Source organism: Salmo salar, chromosome 16, assembly GCF_965601325.2.
Source record: "Salmo salar chromosome 16, fSalSal1, whole genome shotgun sequence".
NCBI lineage: Eukaryota > Metazoa > Chordata > Actinopteri > Salmoniformes > Salmonidae > Salmo > Salmo salar.
In genome coordinates, this window is record NC_138306.1 from 79,316,981 (window position 1) to 79,329,355 (window position 12,375).

At 38.8% G+C, this 12,375-nt stretch overlaps 2 long non-coding RNA genes across 3 annotated transcripts; both read left to right on the forward strand.

The window, feature by feature from the left end:
* The first annotated feature begins 464 nt into the window (after positions 1-464).
* LOC123727883 (uncharacterized) lies at positions 465-2,826 on the forward strand. Its single transcript, XR_006759840.2, has 6 exons — positions 465-573; positions 659-1,000; positions 1,183-1,227; positions 1,389-1,496; positions 1,901-1,992; positions 2,102-2,826. It is a non-coding gene; the product is annotated as an uncharacterized LOC123727883 (long non-coding RNA).
* A 6,918-nt stretch (positions 2,827-9,744) lies between these two features.
* Positions 9,745-11,986, forward strand: LOC106574728 (uncharacterized). 2 transcript variants are annotated; one of them, XR_006759842.2, is made up of 5 exons: positions 9,745-10,307; positions 10,490-10,534; positions 10,696-10,803; positions 11,208-11,299; positions 11,409-11,986. It is a non-coding gene; the product is annotated as an uncharacterized LOC106574728 (long non-coding RNA). The 2 variants fall into 2 exon arrangements; XR_006759841.2 differs by lacking the exon at positions 9,745-10,307 and having other exon boundaries at positions 10,314-10,534.
* Positions 11,987-12,375: the final 389 nt, after the last annotated feature.

Genomic DNA, 12,375 nt, shown 5'->3' on the forward strand with positions numbered 1-12,375 from the left:
ACAGACAGCTCGGTACATTCAGCTTGTCAACACCTCTTACAAAAACAAGTAGTGATGATGTCAATTTCTCTTCCACTTTGAGCCAGGAGAGATTGACATACATATCATTGTTAGCTCTCCGTGTACTTTTAAGGGCCAGCCGTGCTGCCCTGTTCTGAGCCAACTGCAATTTTCCAAAGTCCCTCTTTGTGGCACATGACCACACTACTGAAAAGTAGTCTAGGTGCTACAAAACTAGTTATTCCTGATCAGTTATTAATATTGTACTACCAAATTACATGTTTTGTTGATATCTTGAGATTGAACATGTGCTGCACAGGAAGAACATTGTTATTTGAGTCAACCTTTCAAATAGAAAGTATTTTACTTGGACACAACAGTGTTATTAAAGAAAACATTCACTTCCTCAATGCTCTTTATTAAAGAGTGTTTCTTTTAGCTTTTTGTAAACTATGGTTTGATCATGTGGTCGCACTGTGTTCAGTCAGATGTCTGTTAGAAGGAGGAAGTCAGTTCAGTCTCAAAGATTTATCACAGCTCTGAGGATGTCGAGGATTGTTTCCTGTCTGTTCTGTAAGACCATTTATTTTTCTTATCTTAAATATTTTACTGTCATTTGACAATAAATGAAGTGTCTCATGAATTATTCTGTTCTTAGGTGTCTTAAGACTGTGTGTTGGAACTGAGGCTTTGACAGAGACACTGGTAGAACTCGGACACAATGCAACCCTGAACTGTTCTCTAAATGTAACTAATGTACATTGGTACATTCAGCACCACCCACAGCCTCCACTGGTCCTACTCCGCTCTTTCATTAGTGGTAGTCCTTTTGCTTTTTATTATAATAATAATAATACTTTTAGACAGAAATATTCATTAGAAACAGGAAATAGATTGTTAATACAGAATGTAACAGTAGATGATTGTGGAGTGTACTACTGTACAAAGAAAGAAAAGGATTTTATCCTTTTCAGTAACGGCACCAGACTCATGACAACTGGTAAGTGAACATTTCATTCAATGATCAACATGCTATATTTTGTTTAAAAGATACTTTTGAAAAGTGTTTTTGTTTACGTTTAACACAGCTAGGTGCAAAACCACTACAGAAATGTTACATCCACTTTGAGTAACATAACCTAAAGTGAATGTTGGCTATACATGTTTTCCTTAACCCTGCAGGTCTTGAATCAATCAATGAAACAACAAACACAAGTTTGAAGCTCCGTAAGTGATTATGTGTTTGTAATTTTTCAACTGATTTAATAGTGACTTTAATAATCTGGAAAGTCTTTTAATGATTGTAAACATATTGTGTTTATTTAGGCTATCAAATTTTGTTGAAATAAAATGCAGAAATGTTAAATAAGTACATTTGCCAATTTCAGTTGATCCTAAAGCTTCAGAGCAACCCAGAGACTTCAACACAACATGGCTAAAGGGTCTTCTCATTGGATCCGGGGTCTTAAATGCAGTGCTCATTTTATTGCTGTCAGGTGTGTTTCTACACTCTTAAAATACGTTTTTTAGTAACCTAGTAACATCTTGGTGGTACTGTGTGGTTCAGTTGGTAGAACATGGCACTTGCACTGCCAGGGTTGTGGGTTTGATTCCCCGTGCCACCAATATGTAAACTGTATGCACGCATAACTGTAAGTTACTTTGGATAAAAGCTTCTGCTAAATGGCATATTGTTATAATATTTTGTATCTTACTAAAACTTTTCTTTAGACTGGATACCAGGCAAACCTTCTCTGCCTTTACATGCAATGTTAGGTCTTTCTGTTACTGTACTTTTGACTGCGTGCAGGCCCAAAACCCAATGCAATACGTAAGATGTTACTCAGTGTTGTGTGATCATAATAGTCTATACTAATTCCATCTGAATGGGTCATCTTAGCCATTTCAGTGCTGTGGAAGAGAGCTGCTTGCCAGAAGAACCATGACTCTCCTCCAACCCCTGAACCACCTGAAAGGGCAGACAGGCCAGAGGTCAGTATCTGTAGTGGGAATATGGATATATATATATACAGTATATGAATATTATATCATACTTATCTTTATGAGGGATGTTTTCACTCATATCCACATTGTTTTTCAGTATGAAGTGATACAGCTGGTTCAGACACCAAGAGGACCAAGGCCCAACCACATAGCCTCAACCATTTACTCCAGAGTCCAATTTCCAAATCCTGAACTCTCAACTACTGCTTAATAAGGTGCCACATCTTGACTTTGGTGGATAATGTGAATCTACTCTGAATATTCCTATATTTGTATAATGTGTATAATGCTGCTCTTCGTCACTATCGTCTATATTCCAGTCAGCAATATCTTTGAAGGAACTTGTTACCTTTGTGTCTTGTTTCATGTTTTTCATTGTTCATTGCTGGAAATACATGTTCGTTAGTGCCTGTCTTGAAAGTAAATTGTTGCTTTTTTTTGTGAAGCAGTTAGGAAGAGGTTTGTGTATTTCTGTAGAAAAAGCCCCCAAGCATTTTGTAGTGTATTGATGCAGCATCAACCACACATCCTGTATGAGAGCTTAAAGCTTACTGAGCAGCACGCATGTCCCAATTACTGTACAATTTACCTTTTTTAATAATGACTTTTTCAAACATTAAACTACAGTTTTGAATTTGAAGTTCATTAAAAAGCCTACTGCATGTGCCCCATAACACCTTTGTGAGTAGAATGTAGTGGTTTGTATATTTTTGTTGTTTAAGTTCAGACCACTGTAAAAAAGATAATGTCAGTGTATTGCACTTTTTTCAAACATTATCTCAGTGTTTACTCTTGGAAATAAAATCTCTGTTTTGGAATCAACCATCTCTTATCTCAGGTACTCTACCTACATTGCCTTCAAAGTAAGAGTGTCCACAAAACAAAGCATTTATAAACAGCATGTTGTAATGGCAGTGGTACCAGTCACCGATCACTAAATGGTCATAAAGGTCACAAGGTGTCTTAAAACTAGAAACCTTAATGGAAGCAGTAACAAAGTGGATACCCCGCCTCAATGTTGGTAAAAAGCTGAGGGATGGGCCTGGAGATATGTAACCACTTTGCATAGACTTGCGCTTCATGTGGAAACTTTAAGCAAGTTAACAATGACCTTACACATCATTTTAACTAAGTTTTAACTTAGTTAACTTGACTACTTAAGTTAGGTATTCCACTAGTAATGTAAGCTGAAAGCTAACTGACCATAAAGACATAGGGGAGGGGGGTAAATCAAAGAAATTGCTATTCAATTCGGGACTTGAATTGAAATTCAGTTATTGGATTTAACAACTGTCAAAGGAAATAATGTGTCCCTGCAATGAGTAACTCTATAGGAAAAGTGGGCATGACTATGATTGGTCTGACCTCTGGAATGTCACAGTAGATGATTGTGGAGGTTTCTACTGTTCACAGAAAGAAGACAAGGGTCTACTATTCAGCAATGGCACCAGACTCATGACCACCAGTGCAGATTCAATTAAATTACAAATATATTTCATCAAAATATACATCTTTATTTAAATATCACATTTTGAGTATTAAACCTGTCACAACATATGTTGAATGTGGGATGCAAAACAATTTTAACATCCTGTTTATTACGGTCTTCCTTGTTCTGTTACAAATGTGGATAAGAATAACTCAGGATATATAACATTGTGTTACGCGGAGTAGGGGAAGCTCTTGGGGAACCCAAGAGCAGACTCAGACGAGGAGACTGGGATGAAGTAAGCAAGGTATTTATTGAAACACAGGGGGAAGATGGAGTGCAGGCCAGGGGAAGCTCGGGTGGGTTGCAGGAAACCAGGTGCGGAGGCTGAGGCTGGAGCGAGAGGGGTTGGGACAGGGTAAGCAGGTCCGAAGGGGAATCCAAGGGAGTACTAGAGTGGAGAATCCATTACAGAGTAGCAAGATGACGAGACGTGGAACTGGAGACAGGGACCAGAGTCAGAGCGGGAGAAACTGTAGCGGAGAGGAAAACAGAGTCAGGCAAGGAAAACAGGCACAACATGATCTAACAGTAACAAATGGCTAGAAGCGTAGACTGACTGAGCAGAGATTACAAGCTGGCAGCGCTGAGTATTTGTAGAGGTCTTGATTATGGAACAGGTTGCAGCTGGTGGGAATCTGCCCTAACTACAGCACACCTGTCTCCGACAAGACAAGACAAGACAAGACCAGACCAGACAGACCAATAGAGGGTGTGGCAGGAGCAGATGTAACACATTGTGTCACGTCCTGGCCAGTATAAGGTTAATTGTTTTTGTAGTTTGGTCAGGACGTGGCAGAGGGTATTTGTTTTATGTGGTTCGGGGTGGTGTGTTTGTGTAAAGGGTGTTTGATTTAGTATTTCCGGGTTTTTGGTTGATGGTCTATGTGTTTGTATTCTATGGTTAGTCTGGTGTGTGTGTTTCTATGTTTGGTTAATTGGGGTTGGGACTCTCAGTTGAAGGCAGGTGTTGTCTATCTGCCTTTGATTGAGAGTCCCATATATTAGGGTGTGTTTGTGTGTGTGATTTGTGGGTGATTGTTCTGAGTTTAGCCTTGTGCCTTACCAGACTGTCTGTATTTCGTTCGGTGACTTGTTTTGTTATTTTGTACGTTCATTTTGGAAGTTAATAAATCTCAAGATGAGCATACACATACCTGCTGCGTTTTGGTCCTCCATTACCGATGACAAGTGTGACACATTGGCTGTGCAGTAAATCTATTTTGTTTTCCCCAGAGGTTTATGCTGACTATCTAAACCAGCCCTCCAACTGCAGGTCATCATTGGAGAACTGTCTTCTGTCCATTTACAGTGTTCTGAATGTTATTCTGATCGTTATGATCCTGGTTGAGTGAATAAAAAAATAGATAAATAATGTGAACGTTTTAAATAGTTTAATGTTGTATGCTGAGAATGTAGATGTTGCTTGTGTAAAATTGATATAGACTTTTCCTATGATGTTGGTTTATATTTCAGTACATATCGTGACCTTGGCATGTCAGAACAGAAACTGTCGTTCAAAACTAAGACCACCTCAAGATGCAGACCAGAGGTAAGAGACTTGTTGTAGACCACCTGAACAGTTGCAGCATTCTTCCTCACAAATTGATTAGACTTAACAGTATCAAATACTGAAAAGCATACAACATATCACGACATGTAGGTGTTTTATCATAAAATCAGTGACACAGATCCCAGCACCACCAGGAGGATTACATCCTGAACTTATATCAAGAATTACTATTGCAGTATAATGCATGGTTCCACATGTGCAAGCTAACAACTCCAGCTCGTCCTAGTGTGTTTTTGTATACATGAATGGTCAATCCATTAGTGTAACTATCTTCTAGTAAAATTTAATGATTACTGTAATCAGCTGCTTAACTTCCTTTTTGTTCTAAAGCTCTGTCACTTCTGTGGAAATGGTAATTGAAATTGCAGTGAAGATCACAGGAACAAAAGAAATGTATGACTCATGACCCACTCAGCAGGAGTTGTGAGAAAGATCTTGCACAGTGGAAAGTAACACATTTCACCACAACACAAATAGCTAATGTAAATGGTCACAGGCTGTGGTTTTACAATGGTATTTTTGCCGGTGATGCTTGTGCAAGAATTTGTCTGTTGCAATACAGTTTTGTAATGAGCACCTTCACAGGGGTTGTTACCCTACCTTAACAAAGTTATCTTAAACAGTAACAACGAAAAAATATACTTTGAGATAAGGTATAGCCTACACATGTCCAGTAAATAATGTATAATGATTTAGCCATAGCTTCTGGACCAATGATACAATATTCCTAAAACTCTTCAGATGGTCTGTCCTTGATGACACTTCATTTTCCTGGTTGTGGCAGAGCAAGGTGTGTGTGTGTGTGTGTGTTATGACAGGGTACAGGTGTTAGTTAAGGCAGGTTCCAGGGCCTGGTGCTATGGGGTCTACATATCAGGGAAATGGCTCCGTCTACAGAGACTCTACTGGGCTTCCAAATACCCCCTGTGACATCATCCTCTCAGGCTGGTTAGGTGTGATGCAACCAAACAAACTGCAGTCAGGGATTTGAGGTGAGGCAGTGTACACAAACATCTCAGCAAAGTCTCTATAACATCTCAAGGATCACATCAATATAATATAACGGTAATATCATCTGTATAATGTAACCTGCACTTTTTAGTCTTTGTGTCGTCATGATTTTCAGTGATACACACAGTCCTACACAGTTTGACCGGCTACATTTTAACTGGTTGAACAGCACCATCTGCTGAAAATAGTAAGCACTGCATGTGTTCACACAATGCATCCTGGCAACCCAACAAAATAACCCAACAGAAACTAGACAAAAAGCAAAAGCCCTAGCACAGAAAAGAGGTGGACACGTTATGCTCCCAAGGGAGTCAAGAGGTATATCAAGTAAATTATCTAGGAGAGATTATTGACATTCTTAATCCAGCAGCACATTTTCTTTCAACACTGTACAAATAAACTCTGGTCCTGTGCGTTGCGTCACGTCACTTGCTGATCCTGTTCATGGCATGCTGACCACTCCACTCGTTGCAAAATAAATGTACATGTTATTCAACCATTGCATCCAAACTGCTTGTGCGTGTCTGCATAGCCAGGTGCTAAAATATAACTTGGTTCTATTTGTGACCCGTGATGCACTGCAAGTCCCGCCTCTCCCATCTCCTCATTGGTTTTAAGGAGCATATAACCACGTGGGTGATTGAAAGACAAACTGCGGTCAACACTCCAGTCCAATTGGTTGTGGTACTGCACCTTAAAGTTGGTTGCCAACCGCCATATAAAGACGAAGAAGCCCGAAGGAGGAGAGATTACTAGAAACAAATTGGGTTTACCCTTATATCTGTGGATTAATTGTCGGAGTAGAGGACCTTGTGCATTTCAGGTAAAATAACAACCCAATGTTTATATCCCAGGACAGATTAGCTAGCAACAGAAAGCTACCTAGCTAAATTTCCATGAATTTTTAATGCTTTTCGACCTGTCCCCAAATTAATATAATTGGTTCAGAGTTTATTTTGATATTTCAACCTGTGTTTCCTGATCGCGTCTGGTGTGGATGGACAAAATCAACATTCTCGCCCGGTCTAGTCAGCAAGTAAAAATGGCACTTCAACACTATAGACCAGAGCTATGTACAACTAATCTCAATACATACCTCTCCTATACGTACCTCTTTTTCCCAGTTCTGGAGATGTGTCCATTCAGAGAGAATGGACACATTATTTTTTCCTTATGGCCTTATAGAGTTGGTCGAGTGTGGTCTTAGTGCCAGCATCGGTCTGTGGTGGTAAATAAACTCTCTTGGTAGATAGTGTGGTCTACAGCTTATCATAAGGTACTCTACCTCAGGCGAGCAATACCTCGAGACTTCTTTAATATTAGACATTGTGGACCAGCTGTTATTGACAAAAAGACACACACCCCCACTCCTCGTCTTACCAGACGTAGCTTCTCTGTTCTGTCGGTGCATTGAAAATCCCTCCAGCTCTATATTTTCCTTGTCGTCGTTCAGCCACGACTCAGTGAAACATAAGATATTACAGTTCTTAATGTCCCGTTGGTAGGATTATCATAATCGTAGGTCATCAATTTTATTTTCCAATGAGTGCATGTTAGCAAGTATAATTGATGGCAGTGAGAGCTCGCCTACGGATTCTCAGAAGGCAACCCAGTCTGCGTCCTCTTTTCCTCCGTCTTCTCTTCACACAAATGACGGGGATCTGGGCCTGTTCCCAGGAGAGCAGTATATCTTTCTCGTCGGACTCATTGAAGGAAAAAGCTTCTTCAATTCGTGGTGAGTAATCCCAGTTCCGATGTCCTGTCACGTCCTGACCATAGTAAGTTGTTATTTATGGTAGAGTAGGTCAGGGCGTGACAGGGGGGTTTTCTAGTTTAGTTTTTCTATGTTATGTTCTAGTTTTGTATTTCTATGTTGGGTTGTTCTAGTTTTTGTATTTCTATGTTAGGCTTTGTTTGAGGTGATCTCCAATTAGAGGCAGCTGGTCATCGTTGTCTCTAATTGGAGGTCAAGTTTAAGTTGGTGTTTGTCCCACCTGGGTTTGTGGGAGATTGTTTTTTGAGTGGTGTATGTTTCAACGCTGCGTCATGGTTTGTTGTTTTGTTCTTTAGTTTATGTATTGCATAGTTTCATAGTGTAAATAAAATGTGGAACGACACACATGCTGCACTTTGGTCCGCTCCTCCTTCCTACGACAACTGTGACATGTCCAGAAGTTATTTTCGGTCATAAGAGACGGTAGCAGCAACATTATGTACAAAATAAGTAAAAAGCTAAGTTACAAACAATGCAAAAAAACTAACAAAAAAGCACAATTGGTTATGGGCATGTAAAACGTCAGCCATCCTCTTCAGCGCCATCTTAATACCCATTCAATGTAATCAGTAAACCTTCCCGTCACATTGTATCATATGCTTTTTAAATGTCAAAATATACTATTGACATCACTTCCTTGCCAAAGCTTTGGTCACCTCACTACTAACTGAAACCAATGTATCAAGGGTTGTCCTTCCTTTTCTGAATCCACTCTGGTATGGACTTAATAGACCCTTATATTCCAGACAATACATTAATCTACCTACAATTAACTTTTCCTTTCGTTTACAGAGATTTCATGTAAGTGCAATAGGTCGAAAGCTAGCAGGACTTGACGGATCTTTAGCAGGCTTCACAAAAGGCAACACCACAGCACTTTTCCATCATGGCAGCGCTCCTGTCCTCCATATTTTGTTAAATAAACTCTATCTTTCCAAAAACTTCTGCAGGCAGATGTTTAAACATAATGTAGCATAATCAATTCTCACCTGGAGCAGGACAACACACCCCATCCAAAGCCCTCGTTATTTCAGACATGGTGAATTCAGCATCCAGTGACTTTCCAGAATCACACATACATTATTACCAAAGATTTGTTTTTAACTAACCGGTACTAGGGTATATATCTTCATGCATTCTTAGCTTTTCTTCCTTATGTCATTCATTACCTAGGGTTTGTCTAGAAGGGATACAGCTTTGTCAAAAGTGACTTTTTGCAGCAAGTTTAGGAGAACTTATGCAGCAGGTTAGGATAATTAGCATAGCAGGTTAGGAGAAGTAGGTTAAGGTTAGGAAATGGGTTAGGGTTAGCTAAAATAAACAAACTTTATATAAATAAATACATTTTTACATATGGATGCAGTCTAGTCTGAAGGCATTTCAAGTAAAGTAACAATTCCTTAGGCAGATTAAAAACTAGGCCTATCAATTCCTTAAACAGATTAAAAACTAGGGCTATCAGTTCCTTAGGCAGATTAAAAACTAGGCCTATCAGTTCCTTAGGCAGATTAAAAACTAGGCCTATCAGTTCCTTAGGCAGATTAAAAACTAGGCCTATGTAAAATGCGTAATGGGGAGGAACATCACATCTGTTGCAACATGTCCTTTAGGTTGACTCTACCCCTTTGGAATGCACCCACCTGTCAGTGCCAATATGGGCCATTCACATCACTATTATGATTGGTTGTCAACAAGATGCAGCTTTACTTACTAAAATATTGAAGTATTTCCAGATCAGTTATTAATATTGTACTAGAAAATGACAGACGTTTTTTTGAGAACTTGAGATTGAACATGTGCTCCACAGTAAAAACGTAGTTATTTCAGTCAGCCTTACAATTAGAAACAATTTTACTTTGACACCACAGTGTTATTAAAGGAAACATTTTCACTTCCTTAATGCTCTTTATTAGAGTGTTTATTTTAGCTTTTTGTAAACTATGGTTTGATCATGTGGTTGCACTGTGTGTTCAGTCAGATGTCTGTTAGAAGGAGGAAGTCAGTTCAGTCTCAAAGATTTATCACAGCTCTGAGGATGTCGAGGATTGTTTCCTGTCTGTTCTGTAAGACCTTTTCTTATTCTTATCTTATTTATTGGATTCTTCTTCTTTTCTTCTTAGGTGTTTTAGAACTCTGTATTGGAACTGAGGCTTTGACAGAGACACTGGTAGAACTTGGACACAATGCAACCCTGAACTGTTCTCTAAATGTAACTGATGTACATTGGTACATTCAGCACCACCCACAGCCTCCACTGGTCCTACTCCGCTCTTTCATTAGTAGTAGTCCTATTGCTTTTTATTACAATAATACTTTTAGACAGAAATATTCATTAGAAACAGGAAATAGATTGTTAATACAGAATGTAACAGTAGATGATTGTGGAGTGTACTACTGTACAAAGAAAGAAAAGGAATTTGTCCTTTTCAGTAACGGCACCAGACTCATGACAACCGGTAAGTGAACATTTCATTCAATGATCAACATGCTATATTTTGTTTAAAAGATACTTTTGAAAAGTGTTTTTGTTTACGTTTAACACAGCTAGGTGCAAAACCACTACAGAAATGTTACATCCACTTTGAGTAACATAACCTAAAGTGAATGTTGGCTATACATGTTTTCCTTAACCCTGCAGGTCTTGAATCAATCAATGAAACAACAAACACAAGTTTGAAGCTCCGTAAGTGATTATGTGTTTGTAATTTTTCAACTGATTTAATAGTGACTTTAATAATCTGGAAAGTATTTTAATGATTTTAAACACATTGTGTTTATTTAGGCTATCACAGTTTGTTGAAATAAAATGCAGAAATGTTAAATAAATACATTTGCCAATTTCAGTTGATCCTAAAGCTTCAGAGCAACCCAGAGACTTCAACACAACATGGCTAAAGGGTCTTCTCATTGGATCCGGGGTCTTAAATGCAGTGCTCATTTTATTGCTGTCAGGTGTGTTTCTACACTCTTAAAATACGTTTTTTAGTAACCTAGTAACATCTGGGTGGTACTGTGAGGCTCAGTTGGTAGAACATGGCACTTGCACTGCCAGGGTTGTGGGTTTGATTCCCCGTGCCACCAATATGTAAACTGTATGCACGCATAACTGTAAGTTACTTTGGATAAAAGCTTCTGCTAAATGGCATATTGTTATAATATTTTTTATCTTACTAAAACTTTTCTTTAGACTGGATACCAGGCAAACCTTCTCTGCCTTTACATGCAATGTTAGGTCTTTCTGTTGCTGTAGTTCTGTCTGCGTGCAGGCCCAAAACCCAATGCAATACGTAAGATGTTACTCAGTGTTGTGTGATCATAATAGTCTATACTAATTCCATCTGAATGGGTCATCTTAGCCATTTCAGTGCTGTGGAAGAGAGCTGCTTGCCAGAAGAACCATGACTCTCCTCCAACCCCTGAACCACCTGAAAGGGCAGACGGGCCAGAGGTCAGTATCTGTAGTGGGAATATGGATATATATATATACAGTATATGAATATTATATCATACTTATCTTTATGAGGGATGTTTTCACTCATATCCACACTGTTTTTCAGTATGAAGTGATACAGCTGGTTCAGACACCAAGAGGACCAAGGCCCGACCGCATAGCCCCAACCATTTACTCCAGAGTCCAGTTTCCAAATCCTGAACTCACAACTACTGCTTAATAAGGTGCCACATCTGTATCTACCCTTCCTCTTCAATCTGTTTTAACATACCTTGGCTATTGTGATAATAGATATGACTGGTGGATAATGTGAACCACAATATGACTTTGGTAGATCATGTGAATCCACTCTGAATGTTCATATATTTGTATTCTATGTATAACGCTGCTCTTCGTCACTATCGTCTATATACCAGTTAGCAATATATTTTAAGGAAATTGTTACTTTGTGTCTTGATTCATGTTTTTTATTGTTCATTGCTGGAAATAAGTTCATTTGTGCCAGTCTTGAAAGTTCTTTTTTTGTGAAGCAGCTAGGAAGAGTTTTGTGTATTTCTGAGTAGAAGGTAGTGGTTTGTATATTTTAGTTGTTTAAGTTCAGACCACTGTAAGAAAGGTAATGTCAGTGTATTGCACATTATTTCAGTGTTCACTCTTCATGGAAAATAAAACATAAAATCTCTATTTGGAATCAACCATCTCTTATCTGAGGTACTCTACCTACATTGCCTTCAAAGTAAGAGTGTGCACAAAACAAAGCATTTATAAACAGCATGTTGTAATGGCAGTGGTACCAGTCACCTGTCACTAAATGGTCATCAAGGTCACAAGGTGTCTTAAAGTTAGAATCCTTAATTGAAACAGTAACAAAGTGGACACCCCGCCTCAATTTTCCTAATAAGCTGAGGGATGAGCCTGGAGAATGTAACCACTCACATTCGTAGACAGAACTATTGTCAGTTCATCCAACATTATAGTTTTAACCATGCTTTGAGGCTACACAGTATTTGTTTATATTTTGAGTTCTGATGGGGTAGGAAAGTTGAACAAGCTCATGAGGAATTTGTAAGTTA